This window comes from Ursus maritimus, unplaced genomic scaffold, assembly GCF_017311325.1.
Source record: "Ursus maritimus isolate PB19 unplaced genomic scaffold, ASM1731132v1 scaffold_11, whole genome shotgun sequence".
Taxonomy (NCBI): domain Eukaryota; kingdom Metazoa; phylum Chordata; class Mammalia; order Carnivora; family Ursidae; genus Ursus; species Ursus maritimus.
The window spans coordinates 54,601,128-54,621,035 of record NW_024423453.1 but is presented as its reverse complement, the minus strand read 5'-3'; the positions used below and the strand labels follow the sequence as shown (position 1 = coordinate 54,621,035).

General features: G+C 34.2%; 1 pseudogene; it reads left to right on the top strand.

The window, feature by feature from the left end:
- The first annotated feature begins 18,388 nt into the window (after nt 1–18,388).
- Nucleotides 18,389–18,936, top strand: LOC103658140 (annotated as a pseudogene).
- The last annotated feature ends 972 nt before the right edge of the window (nt 18,937–19,908 follow it).

Genomic DNA, 19,908 nt, shown 5'->3' with positions numbered 1-19,908 from the left:
AGAATATACCTGCTGATTGATCTAAGATCTCATGATGATGTTTTAATTAATTAATTAATTAATTAATTTATTTAACAGAGAGATAGAGAGAGCACAAGCAAGGGGAGCAGCAGGCAGAGGGAGAGGGAGAAGCAGGCTCTCCACTGAGCAGGGAACCAGACATGGGGCTCCATCCCAGGACCCCGAGATCATGACCTGAGCCGAAGGCAATTGCTTAACTGACTAAGCCACCCAGGCTCCCCTCATGATGAGGTTTTAGAAGCTAAATTAAACGTACATACACACACATCTCATGGCTTATGAATTTTTCTAAGGGAAATGATCCACAGGGAGATTTTATTAATCATTGGAATCTCCATTTTGTGGATGTGATATAAGTGGTTGTCAATTTAATATGAAATTCTTGGTGTGTTTATTTATAATTTAAATTTATTTAAATTTATTTTCCTTTTATTGTCTCTTCTAGTAAAATGCATGATTGAAAGCAAAAAGAAGATCATAGAGGAATTTTTGGTTATTATATTATAAAAATAATTGAGATATAATATTTAGGCTTTTTCTTTTTTGGTCAAGGTGTATCAAATAAGTAAAACTTCTATATATTTTAGTCCAAAATTACAGTATAAAATTTCAATTTTAATCTCTTAAAAACAGTACAAAAATACTTTCTTAAACATTAATTGTGTGTGTAAATTCCATTTGAAGTTTTCTTTGTTCAAGAGCTCCAAAATTATGTGGAAAGGAAAACAATGTAGGTTATTTTTTAAAATATTGTGATCAGTCTCACTCCCAACTAAATCTATAGACTATTTTCCCCCTACTAAGAGGATAAGTGTCATTCAGATTACTAAAGCTAAGCTGCTTTCACTATTTTTATTTGTTCTAATAAGTTGGTGTTTGAATATGGCTGACTAGTTGTGACAAAGAAAATGTCAACATAACGTAGGCCGTTAGAACAGGATTTCATAAAGGGACTGTTTGTTATGAAAATATCACAGTTACGCCAGTCTACAGTGCAACCTTGAACTGAAATAAAATCTCAATTGATTCTCTGAAGTTGTTTTAATAAAGGAATTTCCTCCTGATCGATGAGCATGCACAAGGCATGCTCCTTTGTGTTTGGAACTGATAACTATATGGCATAATTTGTGAGGTTCCAAAGTCTGCAAAGATCAAATAGGCCTCAGGAAAGGGAAATAGACCAACCACTTGTAGAGTAATAACTCAGAATGGGCAGAGAAACATCCTGGTGGAGAATTTCTGACCTTGGCAATCTATGACGCATTTCTGCTTTTTGAATTTAGCTAATGGTGAAGCTCAACTGATGCTTCTGGCCTGAGTAGGGCTCTGAGACCATGATGGTGTTTAACAAATCTGTACTATCTCCTTTTCTAATGCCTCAGCTCACAAGATTTAGCTCCTGTGTCTTTTATGAGAGTTCTCTTTTCTTGTTTGTCTTTAAATTCTGTATAACCCTCACTATGCCCAGTTGTTATTTTTTCCTTATTACTTCATACTTTAAAAAAAAATTCCAAATTAAGACCAACTCCTATAAAACATTATACATCACTCACTTATAAACATTATCTCTTATTATTTAACTGGCTTCCTGTGTTAACTAAGCATAGTTTTTGACTAAATGATGGCTTCTAACTTTGATGCTAGCTGAGAGCCTAGCATGGTGTGTTATAGAAATGATCATTTGGAGTTTATAAGATAATTCATTAATAAAATGCTTATTTTTCCTGAAAACATATTTTTGATCAGTCTGTAAATGGATTTGCAAAATAAAACTTTACTTCTCATATCTAATTATCTAAATTGAGATTGTTCTACTTGGAATTCATAGATGATAACATCCAGTGCATATATGATAATTTTCTAATAGGCACAAAATTATTCAAGAACATTATTATTGTCTTCTGATAATTAGATGTCATTTCCATTTCAAGCTCCATGTTCCCATAAATCTCAAAAATTAGTCTCAGTGTTGTATCTCTTTTTGTGTGTTCTAACCAGGGGATTCTTCTGTGTGCATCGGAAGAAAATGTGTATTCTCTTTTTCTTGGATGGAATATTTTATATAGGTCTTTTAGAACCATGTATTCTGAAGTACGCTTCAAATAAAAAAGATGTTCTTGTTTAAAAAAAAAATAGCTTTAACTGAGGATACTTGTTTAAAAGAAAGCATACCAGAGGGGAGGTGAGTGGGCAAATAGGTGAAATAGGTGAAGGGGATGAAGAGTACATTTACTGAGATGAGCACTGAGTAATGATGTATAGATTAGTTGAATCACTATATTGTACACCTGAAACTAATATAACAGTGTATGTTAACTATACTGGAATTAAAATTAAAAACTTAATAAAAATATATCTGTGTACTTGAGGTTTATCTTGTCTTATCCAGAGACTTGTGCCTAAATTTTGGAAGTCAGGAAAGGCTTTCTAAGGGCAAAGATGTTGGGATGGATGTTTGGATGTTCTTCTTGGAGTTATCAACCATTGACACCAGCTTCTGCTGGTTCATCCTTGTACTTGGTTATGCTTGGTTCATCCTTGTCTTAGGTTGTTGGCCCAAACAGGTGAGACACTAAAACTCTTTATTATTTCTAAATACAAGCTGGGCCTTTACTGCATTGGTCTCAATTGCTTAGTGTGGGGAATTCTCTGAGACATTTTTGGCACAGTATGGATACAAAAAAATATATATGTTTTTTCCTTATACCATGATGATTGAGGGAAAGGCTTGGATCTTACTGGGTCAGTAGGCTTTATCATGGGACAAATGACCTCTACTCTTGTATTCTTTTTTTTTTTTTTTAAGATTTTATTTATTTATTCGACAGACATAGAGACAGCCAGCGAGAGAGGGAACACAAGCAGGGGGAGTGGGAGAGGAAGAAGCAGGCTCATAGCAGAAGAGCCTGATGTGGGGCTCGATCCCAGATCGCTGGGATCACGCCCTGAGCTGAAGGCAGACGCTTAACCGCTGTGCCACCCAGGCACCCCTCTACTCTTGTATTCTTAAAGCTGCTTCTCCTATCTTCATTTTCACCCACATTCCCAGTCTTGATACAAGGGTATAACTCAACTTTCCGGGATCTGCTAGCATTTCAAGCCTTCCTTTTATATTCACCTTCCTTATGCTCAGGAAATCTCAGTCTCATCAAGGTCCTGAGATCCTACATGATGGTGTAGGACATGCATTTTTTCCCAAATACTTGGTTATATGTGTTATATATGAAAGTTAAGAATCAGATTTGATTTCTGCATTCTTCTGCCTTCCCTCTCCTGAAGCAAATGAATATCCTCACTTCTGAGTTGGGGAAGAGGCCATGGGGTGTAGGAACTGACTAGGGAAATACACTAGACTAATGTTTTACAGTATTCTGCCACAATTATAAGGCATAGGTAGTAAAGAGGTGTCAGGAGGTTGGCTGGATATTTCTGTCAAGATGTAACTGATGATATACTACAAGCACAATGGTGGGCATTGAATAGGAGCTTTAACAAAATAGATACCCTGTTATTCCAAAACTTAGCTTGTTATGGTACAATATCTTGCTTGGATCTAGACTTTTTCAAAGATCTAAAAAAACTGACTACAGATTAGCTACTCTGGCAAAATTAACACAACCTAATTAAATTCACTGAAGATGGAATTATGAGTCAGAATGTCAATGGATTGATATATAAATATCAATTAGCAGTCATCCTTATAGTGTACATCCTCTTGCTGAGAACTTCTGGTCAGACAATCATGTTAAAAACATGCTTTGGAGCAATAATTAGAATGGAGTGAGTTAGATGGTCTTGAAGAATATTTTATTAAACTTGAAGTGAAATTTGGGATGTTTCTGCCTACACAGTGACTGTGGATGCTTTAGATCGTTGCACACTTTTCTGCACACATTAGTGCACGGCACAGCTACAAATTCTCAGTCTCCAGCTTCCTTTTAACATAAGAAACATACATGTTTACTAAAAATATACTCATACCATTCCAGACAGGTTGCATTACAATCAAATTGATGTTATTTTGTTTAAACCACATTAAGTGTATCTTTTCTTGTATATGTTCCTTACTTACAACTTAGATTTGTATCTTTCTCAAGTTCTTATCACCACTATATACACAAATCATTTCTTAGAGTAAGTTAATTCTATAAATAAATACGGTTATCCATTAGACTGTCAACTATATGCAGTCAGGTTTTTTTTTTTTTCCTCTCTCTCTGTTTTCTTTACTGCTTTATATAGTTTTTGGAATATTGCTTGATATGTAGTGGAGACTAAATATATATTTGTTAGCAGAATGAACAAATCCAGGCATGCTGATTGTGCTATTTTTCAGAAAGTAACTCTGCCCCTGTATTCTGGGAGCAGCTTGTTGTATATCTCTGCATGTAGTAGCCCCACTGACCGCATAACATTTTATCTGGCATTTTGTGTAGCAATGCATGTGCAGAACTCTCAAAACTAGGTCAGAAATGAAGCATGTTGTCTATTTGGCCTTGTCCATATAGATTACATAGTTTGCTGAGCTAGTGTAATTTTGCTTGCTTTGGCTTCTGCCGGAGGAGGTATGAAGATGGGTGTATTCCTAATTATCTATGATATTTAGTGACCAATATCACCCCCACACACTACAAACTACACATTTCAGACACATTGTTAGTTCTGCTATTTACCTGGTCTCCAAAGCCAGAAATCAGTGTGATGTACAAAACATCCGAAAAATCACCCAAAACTAAAGATTCTTCCCCCTTTATTATTGTCATGTAGTTTATGACCTTGATATCACTTGCTTGATCTGTTGAAACAGTCTCCTCCATGGCAACAGACTATATGCTAGCTACACTTGTCCTGAACATAGCATAATGTAAATGGTTGTCAAATCATTTTTGTACACCTGAAACTAATGTAACATTGTGTGTCAACTATACTTCAATTAAAAAATCTCCTAATTGATCTTATTACTAAATTCCTTTTTATGACTAATACATACCCCTCATTTTCATATGACTGCCAGGGTTTTCTTTTTAAAGATATTTTTCCTACAAAAAAAATCAATTTTTAAATTGGTTAATGTTTTTCTTGCCTGTAAGATAAAAATCTAAATTTCTTATCTTGATTTTATGAGGTCATTTAGAAACTAACACTAACCCATCACTGCAGCTTTGTTTGTAGTCAATTTTCCCTCCCTCCTCCCACTTTATGTCTTGTGTACATCGAGTCATTCTCTAACTATGCCAGATGTATATCCCTGAAAGGACATTTCTCTCTTTTCAGTTTGCAGGTACCTGCTCATTCTCAAGACTTAGCTATATGTCGATAGGTTTTTCCTGTGTGGTAGATTAAACATCAACAAGAAAATTTTTGAAAATAAATAGGAGATTTAACCTATGGAGAAATAAGAATTACAAATTTTATTATTAAAAGTATTTTAAGTTTCAAAAGTTATTTTGTACAATATCCATAAAATGTTTATAACTATTTTAAAATCCTAGTGAAAGTCATCATCATTAAATAAAACATGAAGTATGCTATCTGCCTAATATAAATTTCATGTCATAATATTAATTTCTCATTATATTTTGTCAGCATTTCTGCCTATGTTCTTTGTATCTGTAGTAAATTATCCCAATATTCATCTTTAATAAGACTATACCAATTAGTTTGATTGTCTTACCAGAAGTATGTTGTAAAATTTATACTCTATAGTTCTCAAAATCTTTTATTTCTGAATGAAGCAGTGTTTAATTAGCAATTTTCAACACTTCACTGTCAATATTGTATTTCAAAGGAACTTAGATAATTGAATACATAAAATTAACTGCTGGCACTTAAATTATCAGAGAAAATGAAAAACTGTATAATGACATGTGCTTTGTGAATTAGAATTTACACTCTTGTAGTATATCAGTGAGCATAAATAATGTTTTGTTAACATGATTACATTTATAATATGGACAAGTTTCTTTTAGTACAGAAGGAGTTATGTAGAATTTTTTTAGAAACAGGCATATCTTTTATTGTATACCTTAGTTTTAAACTTGATTGCTTAGTCTTTAGGTGACTATGGAATTCTACGGTAAAACAAAATTTTTGAGAACATATAAGCTTATGATTATCACAGTTTAGACATGAGAGTAAAGGTAATTGTCCTATAATAATTAAGCATATATACAAGAGTCTGTTCTTTCAAGCTTGCAATATGTTTGGTCTGACCTGAAAATTTCAGGTTGTCACTGACATCTTTTTTTTTACTGAGGGATAATTTTATTTTTATTTTATAATTTCAAACTTACAGAAAAATGGTAAGGACAGTACAAAGAAATCCCAATAACCCTTGCTCAGCTAGACAATTTGTTAACATTCTCTCCTGTTTGCTTTTCATCTGCTTGCTCTTGCTCACTCTCATTCTTTCTTCATTTTCTCTCTCATGATCTCTCTTTGTTCTCTCCATTTCTCTCTCTATTTTGTATCCCTCCATACACATACAAACGTGTCATTTGCACAAATAGAGTGTAAATAAATTGGGAGTAAAAAGTGGAGTCATTTGAGGGCAAATTACAGGCATTAAGTATGTACTATATCCTTAAATATTTTGCTCAATATTACCTAAGGACAAAGAAAATTTTTCTTCAGAACCATAGTACAGGTATCTAAATCAGGAAATTTAATATTATACAATGCTATTATTTAATCTGCAGCTTATATTAAAATGTTGCCAATTATCTGATTAAGGTCATTATTAGCTGTTTTTGTTTTTGACTCGGGATTTAGTCAAATATACATTGCTTTCAATTGTAATGTCTTTTTAGTCTCCTCTAACCTGAAAAAACTCTTAAGATTTTCTTTGTGTTTTATGACCTTGACATTTTGAAGATGCAGGTCAATTTGTTTTCTTTTTTTTTTTTTTTAAAGATTTTATTTATTTATTCGACAGAGATAGAGACAGCCAGCGAGAGAGGGAACACAAGCAGGGGGAGTGGGAGAGGAAGAAGCAGGCTCATAGCGGAGGAGCCTGATGTGGGGCTTGATCCCAGAACGCCGGGATCACGCCCTGAGCCGAAGGCAGACGCTTAACCGCTGTGCCACCCAGGCGCCCACAATTTGTTTTCTAAATACTTTTTGGCATATGTTTGTCTGAGGGCTTTTCATGATTATACCAAAGTTAAACATTTTTTATCAGGAATACAAGATCTTGTGACTGTTTCCTACACCCTGCATGTCAGGAGGTGCATAGTTTCAGTTTGTCCCATTACTTGTGATGTTAAATTTGGTCACTTGGTAGTTTTTGCCAGATTTCTTCACTGCCAAGTTATTATTGTTCCTATTGTAATCAGTAAGTAATTTGTGCAGACATGAGTCTAAAACTGTGTAAATAGCTTATTCCTCATACAAACATTTATCCTTTAGGTTTAGCCTTCATTGATGATTCTTCCCTGAAATAATTACTATGTGGCCAAACTCATTTTCTAACTCCATAATTCTTTCTACGTTTATTAGTTGGAATTCCACATAGAAAGATCTCCCCTGCCCTTCCTTTTTTATAAATTTTGTCATTTATTTATATCAATACGGACTCATGGATTATTTTACTCACATTTTATTTACTTGAATGCCTTAATTGTCTCTTATTTGGCCAGTAGGAGCCCCTTGAAGCTGATTTCTGTATATTTGGGACAATGTTCCATCATTTTTTGAGAGCACCTTTACTTTAATTCTCAAAATGTTTGAGAATTATCTTGCCCTTGCACTGCTTAGACTTATAATCAGTCACGTCTCCAAAGACACTTGTTTATTTTGAGTGGAAAATGGTATTTAGGAGCCAAGATCTATATCTATGACTACTAGGGTTTCATTGCTTTTAGGTCTTCTTAGCTGACAGGCTCAGGAAATCATTTATCTATCTATCTATCATCTATCTATCTATCTATCTATCTATCTATCTATCTATCATCTATCATCTATCTATCTATCTATCATCTATCTATCATCTATCATCATCTATCTATCATCATCTATCATCTATCATCTTCCCCCTCTTCCCTCCTCCACCTTCCTTTTCTTCTCGTCCTCTTCCCCTTCTTTGCCCTCCCCTTCTTCCCCTCCCCCTCCTCCTCCTCCTCTTTCTTCTTCTTCTTCTTCTTCTTCTTCTTCTTCTTCTTCTTCTTCTTCTTCTTCTTCTTCTTCTTCTTCTTCTTCTTCTTCTTCTTCTCCTCCTCCTCCTCCTCCTCCTCCTCCTCCTCCTCCTCCTCCTCCTCTCTCTTTACAAAACACACAAATGTATATATATATAAACCAATATTTTACATATAAAGCTTTTATCTATCATCTTTTTATCCATCTTTCATTCACATATTAAAAAATGAGTCCACTCTGATACTTTTAATTCCAATGTAACACTTCATGATTGATATTTGTTTCCACCTTTCCTGTATTTTTAACTTCTTTCTCTAACAGTGAGAAATTGCCTCTGTCATCCAATATACTAATCATTTGATTAATCTTATAGAAATACAAAGTAGTTTAAGAAATGTTAACCCACACTGTGAAAAAGATACCTACTAACTAGAGGTCAGTACTTCTTTTCACTTCTGTTTTGACTTTGGGCAGGTTATGTTACATGAGTTAGTTCTTTTTACCCCTTTTAGTGTAGTAACTATGTATTTATTTGAAATATTGTTTGGTTCACTTGTTTCTGTTTAGTATTCTATTCTATGGCAATTACACTTATTTCTAATGGAAAGTTAACATACTGTTCCAGCTAATGTTGCTGACTTTAAAAACCAAACAACAGTGGCATAAAATTCCATTTTATTAAATACATAGACTCTATGGATCAAAAATTCAGACAGGGCACATGGAAATGTTCCATGATTTCTAGATCTCCAGTTGGGAAACCTTGAATACTAGAGTGACTGGTTCTGAAGTAATGTGCAGGCTCCTTCACACACATGTTCTGTGGATGACTTGGTGTTGACTGTGACCTTAACTGGGTTTGTTGACCAGACTATCTGTACCTCTTCATGTTGTCTAGTCTCTCTAAGGGTAGTCAGACTTTCTACTGACCTAGCCTCAAAAGTCACACATTTCTGCCACATCCTGTGGGTTACAAATGAGTTGTAATCCTGCCCAGATTCAAGAAGGGAGTTATACACCTCCTCAGTTATACACCTAACAGAATGACAGGTTTCTAGAAGAGTATATTAGATGGATAATATTGTTCCACCCATCCTTGGAAAATAAATCTGTAGTCTGCTGGATGGCCATCACAGTTCACGTTCCTACCACACGTAAAATACAGTCTTCCTCCCAGCAGCACACAAGAATTTTATCTTTCACTCCATCAGGCTCAGGCTTGAGTTCCAAAATATCATTTACATCACATCTAGGTTTGTATAAGTCTCCTCATATATATTATCTTAGGATAGCTCTTTGAATACTCTTCTTGTTTTAAATCTGAAGACATAAACTAAAGAGGCATGTTATCTGCTCACACCAAACATACAGCAGAAGGATGGAACATTGCATCAAAAACTGGGGATGTACTGTATGGTGACTAATATAACAAAATAAAAATTATTAAAAAAAAAAAGAAATAGGATAAACACTATGTACTTTTCAAAACTTAGAAAAATAGGAGGTAGAAAACAGATATTGGTCCACAGCAATTGTGAAATCAAGTCAGGGACAAGTTCTCCATTCCTTGGTTAGAGCTCAATCTTCCTTACAGAGAGCTGTTTTCTGTGGCTCCCATTTGTGCCTATTGGAATTTTGACTTTACTCTCTTAGTCATCCTTTCTTTGTAATGAATGACTTGTATTTGCAATTGAGTTACTCAGCCTATTACCTGCTAGAAAAAAAAAAAAAAAAAAAAAAAAACCCAAAAAAACCACAGAAATCCAAGAGGGTTTTTTTTATTTAAAAAAAAAAAAAAAAAAAAAAAAAACAACCCAAAGAAACCCAGGGATCCAAGAGTGTTTTTTTTATTTTGTACTCTTTCTCTCTCTTTCAGTATAATCTAATTCCTGTAAAACATTATGGGATTAAAAAATTACGGATATCAGAGAAATATGGATATCAATTTATCATCCATGAATTTAGACAAAAAGTATATTGACAGTTCTTTTGAGTTAAGTCCTCTGTATTGGATTTTCTGTGAGTATACTGTGGCATAGTACCCTTAGGATTTTTTTAAAGCTCAGTTGTTTAATGGAGTAGACCTGGCATTCCTTTAAGACCCTAAACAAACCTTTGTCAGTTTGAAATGGCCTACAAAGTGCTACCTTAGATCTTTCTGAGTTCTTAGTAAGAATTTTACAACCCCACCCCAAATTTGATCTTTGCTCAAAGCCATTTTTTAACTCAAGAACTTTTTGCTGGCTGAAAAGATGGTTCGGATCCTTTGTATTTTCCCATAATTCCATTAAAAAACCTAGTCATTTTTTCATTTATCTCTCCACTCCTGTTTCATTATAGATTGGAAAATAAAAATAAAAACAAAACCTGATAATACCCTACACATTTTGCCTGGAAATATTAACCACATTATCAAGTTCATTAGTATATTTTGTATTTTCTACATTATTATGGGAAATCGTTTTTCTAAACTTCATGTCACCACATAAGAAGTGTAATCTTCCTTCTGGGTTCCAATACCATTTTTCATCACTTTCCTTTAAGCCCTTACTGGTGTCCTTAAAAAGGTGTTTAAGGTTTTTCTAACACTTTCCATGGGGTCCTTTTGCCTTTCACTGATAGTCTCCCTAATGCTTTGCCAGCTCACCCTTCTCCGCACTCATACTCAATGCCAAAGCCTGGGCACCTGTTTTATCTCCTTTTTAGGTTGTCTTTTCATTTTGTTTATGGTTTTCTGTGCTGTGCAGAAGCATTTTAGTTTCATGTTGTCTCACTTGTGTATTTTTGCTTTCATTTCCCTGGCCTTTTTTGCTAAATCCCAAAGTCATTGCCAAGACCAATATCAAGGAGCTTACTACCTGTATTTTCTTCTAGGAGTTTTATAGTTTCAGGTTTTACAGTCAAGTGTTTAATTCATTTTGACTTAATTTTTGTGCATGGTGTAAGGTGGTGGTCCAGTTTCATTCTTTTGCATGTGACTGTCCAGTTTTCCCAACATTAGTTATTAAAGAGACTGTCCTTTCACTATTGTATACTCTTGGCTCCTTTGTCACAAATTAATTAACATTATGTGTGGGTTTATTGTGGGGCTCTCTATTCTGTTCCATCAACATATGTGTCTGTTTTACTTTAATTTTTATTTAAATTCCAGTTAGTTAACATACAGTGTAATAATATTAGTTTCAAATGTACAATACAATGATTCAACCCTTCCATACAACACCCAGTACTCACCACAGCAAGTGCACTCCATAAACTCCATCATGTATTTTAACTAACACCTCACCCACGTGTTCTCTGGTAATCATCATTTTGTTCTCCATAGTTAAGAATCTGTTTCTTGGGGGGCTTGGGGGGCTCAGTCAGTTAAGCATCCAACTCTTGATTTCAGCTCAGTTTGTGATCCTGGGATCAAGCTGCAAGTCAGGCTCCACACTCAACACAAAGTCTGCTTGAGGTTCTCTCCCTCTCCTTCTACCCCTCTCCCACCTCACACATGCTCTCTCTCTTTCTAAAATAAAATAAATCTTAAAAAAAAAGAATCTGTTTCTTGGTTTGCCTCTCTCTTTTTTTTCCCTTTGCTCATTTGTTGTGTTTCTGAATTTCTACGTGTAAATGAAATCATACAGTATTTTTGTCTTTCTCTGACTGACTTATTTTGCTTAGCATAATACTTTTTAGCTCCATCCATCTCATTGCAAATAGCAAGATTTCATTCTTTTTTATGGCTGAGTAATATTTCATTTTACACACACACACACACACACACACACACACACACACACATCCCACCTCTTCTTTATTCATCCATTAGTCAATAGACACTTGGGCTATTCCTGTAATTTGGCTATTGTAGATAATGCTGCTATAAACATTGGATGCATGGATTCCTTTGAATTGATATTTTTGTATTCCTTGGGTAAATACATAGTAGTGTAATTGCTGGATCAGAGGGTAGTTCTGTTTTTAATTTTTTGAGGAACCTCCATACTGTTTTCCAGAGTGGCTGCACTAGTTTGTATTCCCACCAACAGTATAAGAGGGTTCCCTTTTCTCCACATTCTTGACAACACCTGTTGCTTCTTGTGTTAATTTTAGCCATTCTGTCACATGTGAGGTGATATCTTATTGTAGTTTCTATTTATATTTTCCTGATGATGAGCGATGTTAAATATCTTTACATGTGTCTGTTGGCCATTGTATGTCTTCTTTGGAAAAATGTCTGTTCATATCTTCTGCCTATTTTTAAATTGGATTATTTGTTTTTTAGGTGTTGAGTTTTATAAATTCTTTATATATTTTAGATACTAACCCTTTATCAGATACGTCATTTGCAAACATGTTCTCCTATTCTGTAGGTTGCCTTTTAGTTTTATTGATTGTTTACTTCACTGTGTAAAAGCCTTTTATTTTGATGAAGTCCAAATAGTTTATTTTTGCTTTTGTTTCTCTTGCCTCAGGAGACATATCTAGAAAGAAGTTGCAATGGCCAATGTCAAAGAGATTATTGCCTTTGTTCTCTTCTAGGATTTTTATGGTTTCAGGTCTCACATTTAGGTCTTTATATAGGAACCTACTTACTTACTATTTTTTTTCCTCTGGAGAACCCTAATACAGTGCCATAGGAGTCCATACAATTCTTGATTACATTTAACAGAAAACAGACAAACTGGGGTGCATTCTGAAGAAATCCACTGATATGAAGAGAAGTCTTTAAACCATTTCAGGAATTAATAAAGAATAGTGAATGATTTAATTTAGAGGAAAGTAGACCAAGAGGAGAAATTAGAGTTTTCAATGTTAAGGGAGATGTCATAAAGGAAAGGGTACCTGTTATTTGATCTCGTAGATTTGGCTAGTTGAAGGAAAGGACATAATTGTTCTGAGTTGAGCCAGCATAAGATAGGTAACAAGGAGGTAGGAATCCATTTCTAACTGTTGAACTGATAATATTTATTTTAGGCAAAAACATAATGATCTCCACTCTGCATTCAACAGTTAGAGAACATACACTCTTTTCAAGCACATATGTAACATTTATAAAAATCATCCATGCGTAAGGCCATGAATCAAGCATTTCAAAAATTTCAAAGAAATAGTATCATATAAATTAAATTCTCTGGCCACAAATGGAATTAAGTTAAAAATTAATAATACAAATCTCAATAAAAACATAGACACATATTCACATACACATTTGGAAGTTAAAAAGCATATTTTCTAAATTCTTCATGAATCAAAGAAGAAATCATAATGGAAATTTTAGAAATACTCAGAATTAAATAATTATGAAAATACCTACAGGGTGACACAAACATGGTACCCTGAGGGAAATGTGTATTTTTCCGTGATATTATTATTATTTTAATTAACATATAATGTATTATTAGTTTCAGGGGTAGAGTTCAGTGATTCATCAGTTGCATATAACACCCAGTGCTCATTGCATCAAGTGCCTCCCCAGTGTGATCACTCAATTACCCCATCTTTCCACCCCTCTCCCCTCCCGCAACCCTCAGTTTGTTTCCTATGATTAAGAGTCTCTTATGGTTTTTCTCCCTCTGGTTTTGTCTTCTTTCATTTTTTCCTCCCTTCCCCTATGATCCTCTGCCTTGTTTCTTAAATTCCACATATCAGTGAGATCATATTATATTGTCTTACTCTGACTTATTTTGCTTAGCATAACACCCTCTAGTTCAAACCATGTCATTGCAAATGGCAAGGTTTCATTTTTTGATGACTGAGTAATATTGCATTGTATATATTCACCACATCTTCTTTATCCATTCATCTGTTGATGGACATCTGGGCTCTGTCCATAGTTTGGCTATTGTGGACATTGCTGCTGTAAACATTGGGATGCAGGTGCCCTTTCGGATCACAGGTGCCCTTTTGTATCTTTGGGGTAAATACCCAGTAGCATAATTGCTGGGTCATAGGGTAGCTCTATTTTCAACTTTTTAAGGAACCTCCATACCGTGCAGAGTGGCTGCACCAGTTTGTATTCTCACCAACAGTGTAGGTCAACATCCTCACCAACATCTATTGTTTCCTGACTTGTTAATTCTAGCCATTCTGACTGGTGTGAGGTAGTAGCTCACTGTGGTTTTGTTTTGTACTTCCCTGATGCCGAGTGATGTTAAGTACTTTTCCATGTGTCTGTTGGCCATTTGCATGTCTTATTTGGAGAAGTGTCTGTTCATGTGTTCTGTTCATTTCTTCATTGGATTATTTGTTCTTTGGGTGTTGAACTCAACATTGATAATATTTTATTATAAAGAAATAAGTTCCTTGATGTTGGAAGTGCTTCAATAAGGAACAAATGGGACTACTACAAAAATGTTTAATATTTTTTAAAAATGCTTCTTTATAACTTTTTCAGCTACAGAATTTAGTGAGGCTCATTCAAACTGATTAAAGGTTATAGTGGTTTATATATTCAACTTCACTTTTTGTTTAGAGTATCCTCAAGGGTAAAGGAACTTTTAATTTTCTTCTAGATTTATCGATATTTGCTCTGGATAAGGTGAATTTGTGACCATATATTATTGTTATTTTTAATTCTCTGAATAATGTAGAAAATAAAATATCTTTGCCATAATTTTAAAATTTTAATTAGAAAGGTAGAGCAGAAAAATAATTTCATATGGTAATAAACATGGGTTAGTTAGTAACATAGATGAAAGGGAATGTTAGGGTTATATATTATTTATGATCTCAACTATCATTTTGAGTGCTACCCCTAGCACCTGAAATTTACTTGAAACAAAGCAATAACAAATATAACACTTTGTACAAGTATATATAATATTTGATGTAATTGGACAAAATTTTAAATTTTGTACTGAAAGAAAATTTGAAATTATTTTTATTTCTGTTTAGGACAAACTGTTGAACTTTCCATTGATTCTGCCCATTTTTCCTTCATTTTAAACTGTAATGGAATTTTTAGAGTTAGAAAGGATCCTAAAAATTAGATTAGATTAACACTTCTTGTTTTGTAGTAAGAAAACTATAAATTTATGACTTGCAAGAGTTTGTGAAATTATTCCTCCAATGCTGTCAAAACTAGAATTAAGGAGTAGTTTATTTTCTCTTTACTACTCTTCTTTGACTCTGCAAAGTGAAATACTCTGAACTACAGGTGGTGGTTACCCTCTACCAATCTTTGCCTTTGCTTAAGCCTATCTCTCTGGATTATTGTTCATGCACCAGCATGACACACATTATTTTTTTTTTATCATTTCCTACTTGAAAGCCAAATCACTAACAGACTAGCAATATTGAATTCGAATTATTTAAATTAAAGTCGAATTATTTAAATTAAAGTCAACTTTAAATTGAATTCAGTCATTTATTTTTTAAATTGACTAAAGTTAATCAACTTCAAGTTTAAAGATAGCTTGCACATTAATACACTCAGTTGTTTTTCTTAATATTAGAAAGCTTATTTTTATGACTCAGGATTTTAATTCACTCAAAGCTAACTACTTCCCCAACGTTGCCTACTGTAAGTGCTCCATTACTAATCTGGAGATAGGATGTACTCAAAAATGTTTGTGCTAGAAAATTATTATTTTTTGATATTGACTTTTTCTTTCTCTCTTTCTGCACTTTGAATGCAATAACTCATATTTGAGTTTCTTAACGTTAGCAGAGATTATGTGCTTGAGCTCATGTTTTAGCTGTTATTTTTTTAAAATAAGTTTTTGCTTTTAAATGCAAACTGACAAAGTAATCTTAGATGTTTAATGAAACTATTGCCAGATTGTGAATCCTTATGGAGATATGTACAAGTGAAGACAAAATATTTCTACATTTGTCATAAATGTTTGCTAATGAAGATGGCCTTTAAAATGTGAATAGCTTCAACTCCCTCTCATTTTTAGAATACATACTCAGCTAAAGAAAAACACGATAGTGTCCATACTCTAAGAATCTTTTTTAAAAATAAAAAATGCATGAAAAGTTACCTATGTTGTCAACATTGGAAAAATATTCCTTATGAGGTATTCTGCAGTCCTTCTGTTTGCCACAGATTTGCTTGAACATTAAAACTTCATTTTAGTTTTTTTCCCCAAGACAAATAAAAGCTGTTAGTGGCAAAATTAGAATCGTCTTCACTGCATCTTATTGGTATAGTAATACCCAATATGAAGATTTTCCTTTCAAGGATACCCTTTAGTAATTACCATGACTCTAATTTTTCTTTAATAAAGAGCATTTTAGTATCTTTGTGGCTCCCATAAATTCATATGAAAATCATTGTTGAAATGTTTGAATGCATTTTCAGATCTCTGTGGTATATTATTTGCTATTTCTCTTTGGTGTTAAGATGTTTTGTGGCAATAGCGGGGACCTGAATGATTTATTATATGATTATTTAAGGGAATTTATTACTTCCTATGATGTAAGAACCAATCTTTTTTAAAGATCCCAGCCTATTTTTTAAAGATCCCAGCCTACTGTCTTTCTCACTGCCATTGTTGTTCCTAGTGATTCCTTATATTGGACCTAAAAGCATGTTTGAATTTGGCATATTTTAGGGCTTTTTCATAAATGTATGAGATTGGGGGAATTATGCCTATTTGAAAAAACCAAAACAAAACACCTTAGGAACAAAATTTGCATGATTGTGGATTCAGTAATGAACTTTAACTGTCAGTTGGGTTTGAATCAGGAAGGACATGATTGAAGTAACAAGAATAATCTGTGAGATACTGACATACCAGAATTAGGAAGTTTGGAAATCAGAGATTATATGTGTATGTCTGTTGCTACAAACACAACTATCTGTTGTTATTAGAATGTTACTTCACAGCATCAGATGGGAAGGGGCAGTTAATATATGAGTAACTACTTTTATTTGATAGTTAGGAGTGGTGGACAGATAAAATTTGTAATTAAAATACCATGCCATGTTTAACTTCTGTTTCTGTCTATGAAAATTTCTGGTGCAAATCTTACTGTCTGTTAAAAAAGCTAGATAAAATATATGAAAGATCTATGTCAAGTCATTGGCACAACAGGAAACACTGACTGCAAACCTTGAGAGAAGGTATAAATGAGATGAGAACTAAAATTTCAGTGGGCTTCTTAACTGGATGTGCTTTTTAGACCAAAGTACAAGAAGGGAGAATACAAGCAGAACTGGGCAATTCTTCAAGATTGGGAGACAAAGACAGGAGTTAGAGTCTGAGGCACCTGAGATTTGCAGGACAGAATAATATGGTGGCGTAACTATAAAGTAAAAAGAGCTCAAGAAATCAGCGGAAGAATCCTATTGAGTCTTTGGATATTTACTGAATTATACCTACACAAGGCGTGACTTTAGGAATCCAATCAAGACAACTCTCAGGGAACTATAAATTGAATAATTCCCAGTGCTCACACAGAGCTGGGAATTATTTGCATTTCTTTCAGCCAAGTAGGATTCTGAATTAAGGATGCAAAGTCAAGCATCCAATACAAAATTACTAGACATAGGGAGAATTTTAAATGTGACCCACAATCAAGGAATAAAGTCAGTTAACAGAGAAAGGCCTAGAAATAATAGAGATCATGGGATTTGAAGACAAGACTTTAAAATATTTTTGTAAGTAGAAAAAATATGCTCTAGGATGTAGAGGATAAAAGAGAAAAGGCATTCATAGAAAAGAACAAAAAGAATTTTTCCAAATGAAAACTATAAAGTTGAGATGCAAAATTCACTGGGTGAGCATAAAATAATATAAAATATTGGAGGAAAAAATGGAAGCAGGGAGAACTTAAAGGACTATTTAGGCCAAAATATGAGATTAAAAAAAAAGACTGAAAGAAAATGAGCAGTATCAGTTACTTGTGAAGCTTTATCATATAGTCTAGCATATGTGCAATTGCAGTTCTAGAAAAAGAGGAGAGAGGGGCAGAAAACGATTTCAAGGAATAATGTTTCCAAATCTGATAGATGCCATGAGTCCACAAATAAAAAAAAAAAAAGAAAAGAAAAGCTCAGTGAATCTAATGTAGACTAATCACAGATACAACCATAGCAAGAAACATTTAAATAAATTTTCTGAAATACAGGAATAATGAAATTTAAATTTTATTATAAAAACAGCCAGAGAGAAAAGAAACACAATATACATAGGAAAACAAGGTTAATATACACAGCTATCTCATCAAAAATAATGTGACTCAAATAATAGTGGAATTGTTATTGGCTGCTCCTTCAGAGCCACCATGGTGCCCAGTTATGGTCAACCCAACTGTGTTCTTTGACATAGCCTTGGATGGAGAGCCCTTGGACTGCATCTCCTTTGAGCTGTTTGCAGACAAATTTCCAAAAATATCAGAAAGGTTTCCTGCTCTGGGCACTGGGAAGGAAGGATTTGACTATAAAGTTTCCTGATTTCACAGGATTATTTTGAGATTTAAGTGCAAGGGTGATGACTTCACATGTCATGATGGCACTAGCAACAAGTCCATCTGTGGGGAGAAATTTGATGATGAGAATTTCATCCTGAAGCATACAGGTCCTGGCATCTTGTTCATGGCAAAAGCTGAACCCAACACAGAGGGTTCCCACTTTTTCATCTGCATTGCCAAGACTGAGCGGTTGGATGGGAAGCATGTGGTCTTTGGCAAGGGGAAAGAGGGCATGAATATTGTGGAAGCCATGGAGCACCTTTCCAGGAATGGCAAGACCAGAAAGATCACCATTGCTGACTGTGGACAAATCTAATAAATTGGCTTGTGTTTTATCTTAACTACCAGACCATTCTTTCTATAGTCCAGGAGCATACCTCTTCATCCCCATCTGCTTGAAATATGCTAGCACAGATTTGTGCTCTCACTGCAGTTCTGTGGTTTCCATATTTTCCTTATTCCCTCTAAGTATTGCTGAATTGATGAGTTAGTGTTATGATTTTAAAACTAAACAAATTATTGACATAGAAGACAAAATAATGGGAAAATAATGAACTGAACAACAAAGAGAAGGAAGAATTATGCAACACAAAAATAGACTTAGGGAACTCAGTGACTCCATCAAATGTGGTAACATTCATATTACAGGAGTCCAAAAAGAACAGAAAGAAAAGGGGGCAAAAAAATTATTTGAAGAAATAATAGCTGAAAAATTTTCTAATCTGGGGAAGGAAACAGATATCCAGATCCAGGAGGCACAGAGAACTCCCATCAAATCAACAAAAGCAGACCCATATAAGACATATTGCAATTAAATTTGCAAAATGAAGTGATAAAGGAAAAGTCTTAAAGGCAGCAAGAAAAAAGAAGTCCTTAACTTACAAGGGAAAACCTATAAGGCTAGCTGGAGATTTTTCAACAGAAATGTGGCAAGTCAGAAGAGAGTGTCAAAATATATTTAAAGTGGTGAATAGGAAGAATCTGTAGCCAAGAATACTCAATCCAGCAAGACTATTATTCAGACTAAATGGAGATATACAGAGTATCCCAGAAAAACAAAAATTAAAGGAGTTATTGACCACTATACCAGCCCTACGAGAAATATCAGTGACTCTTCGAGTGGAAAGGAAAGACCAAAAGTGAGAAAGACAAGAATGGATAAGAGGAAATCTTCAGAAACAACCACAAAACAAGTAATAAAATGGCAATAAATACATATCTATCAATAATGACTTTGAATGTAAATGGACAAAATGCTTTAATCAAAAGACAAAGGGTGACAGAATGGATGAAAAAAACAAGACCCAAGTGTATGCTGCCTACAAGAGATTGATTTCAGACCTAAGG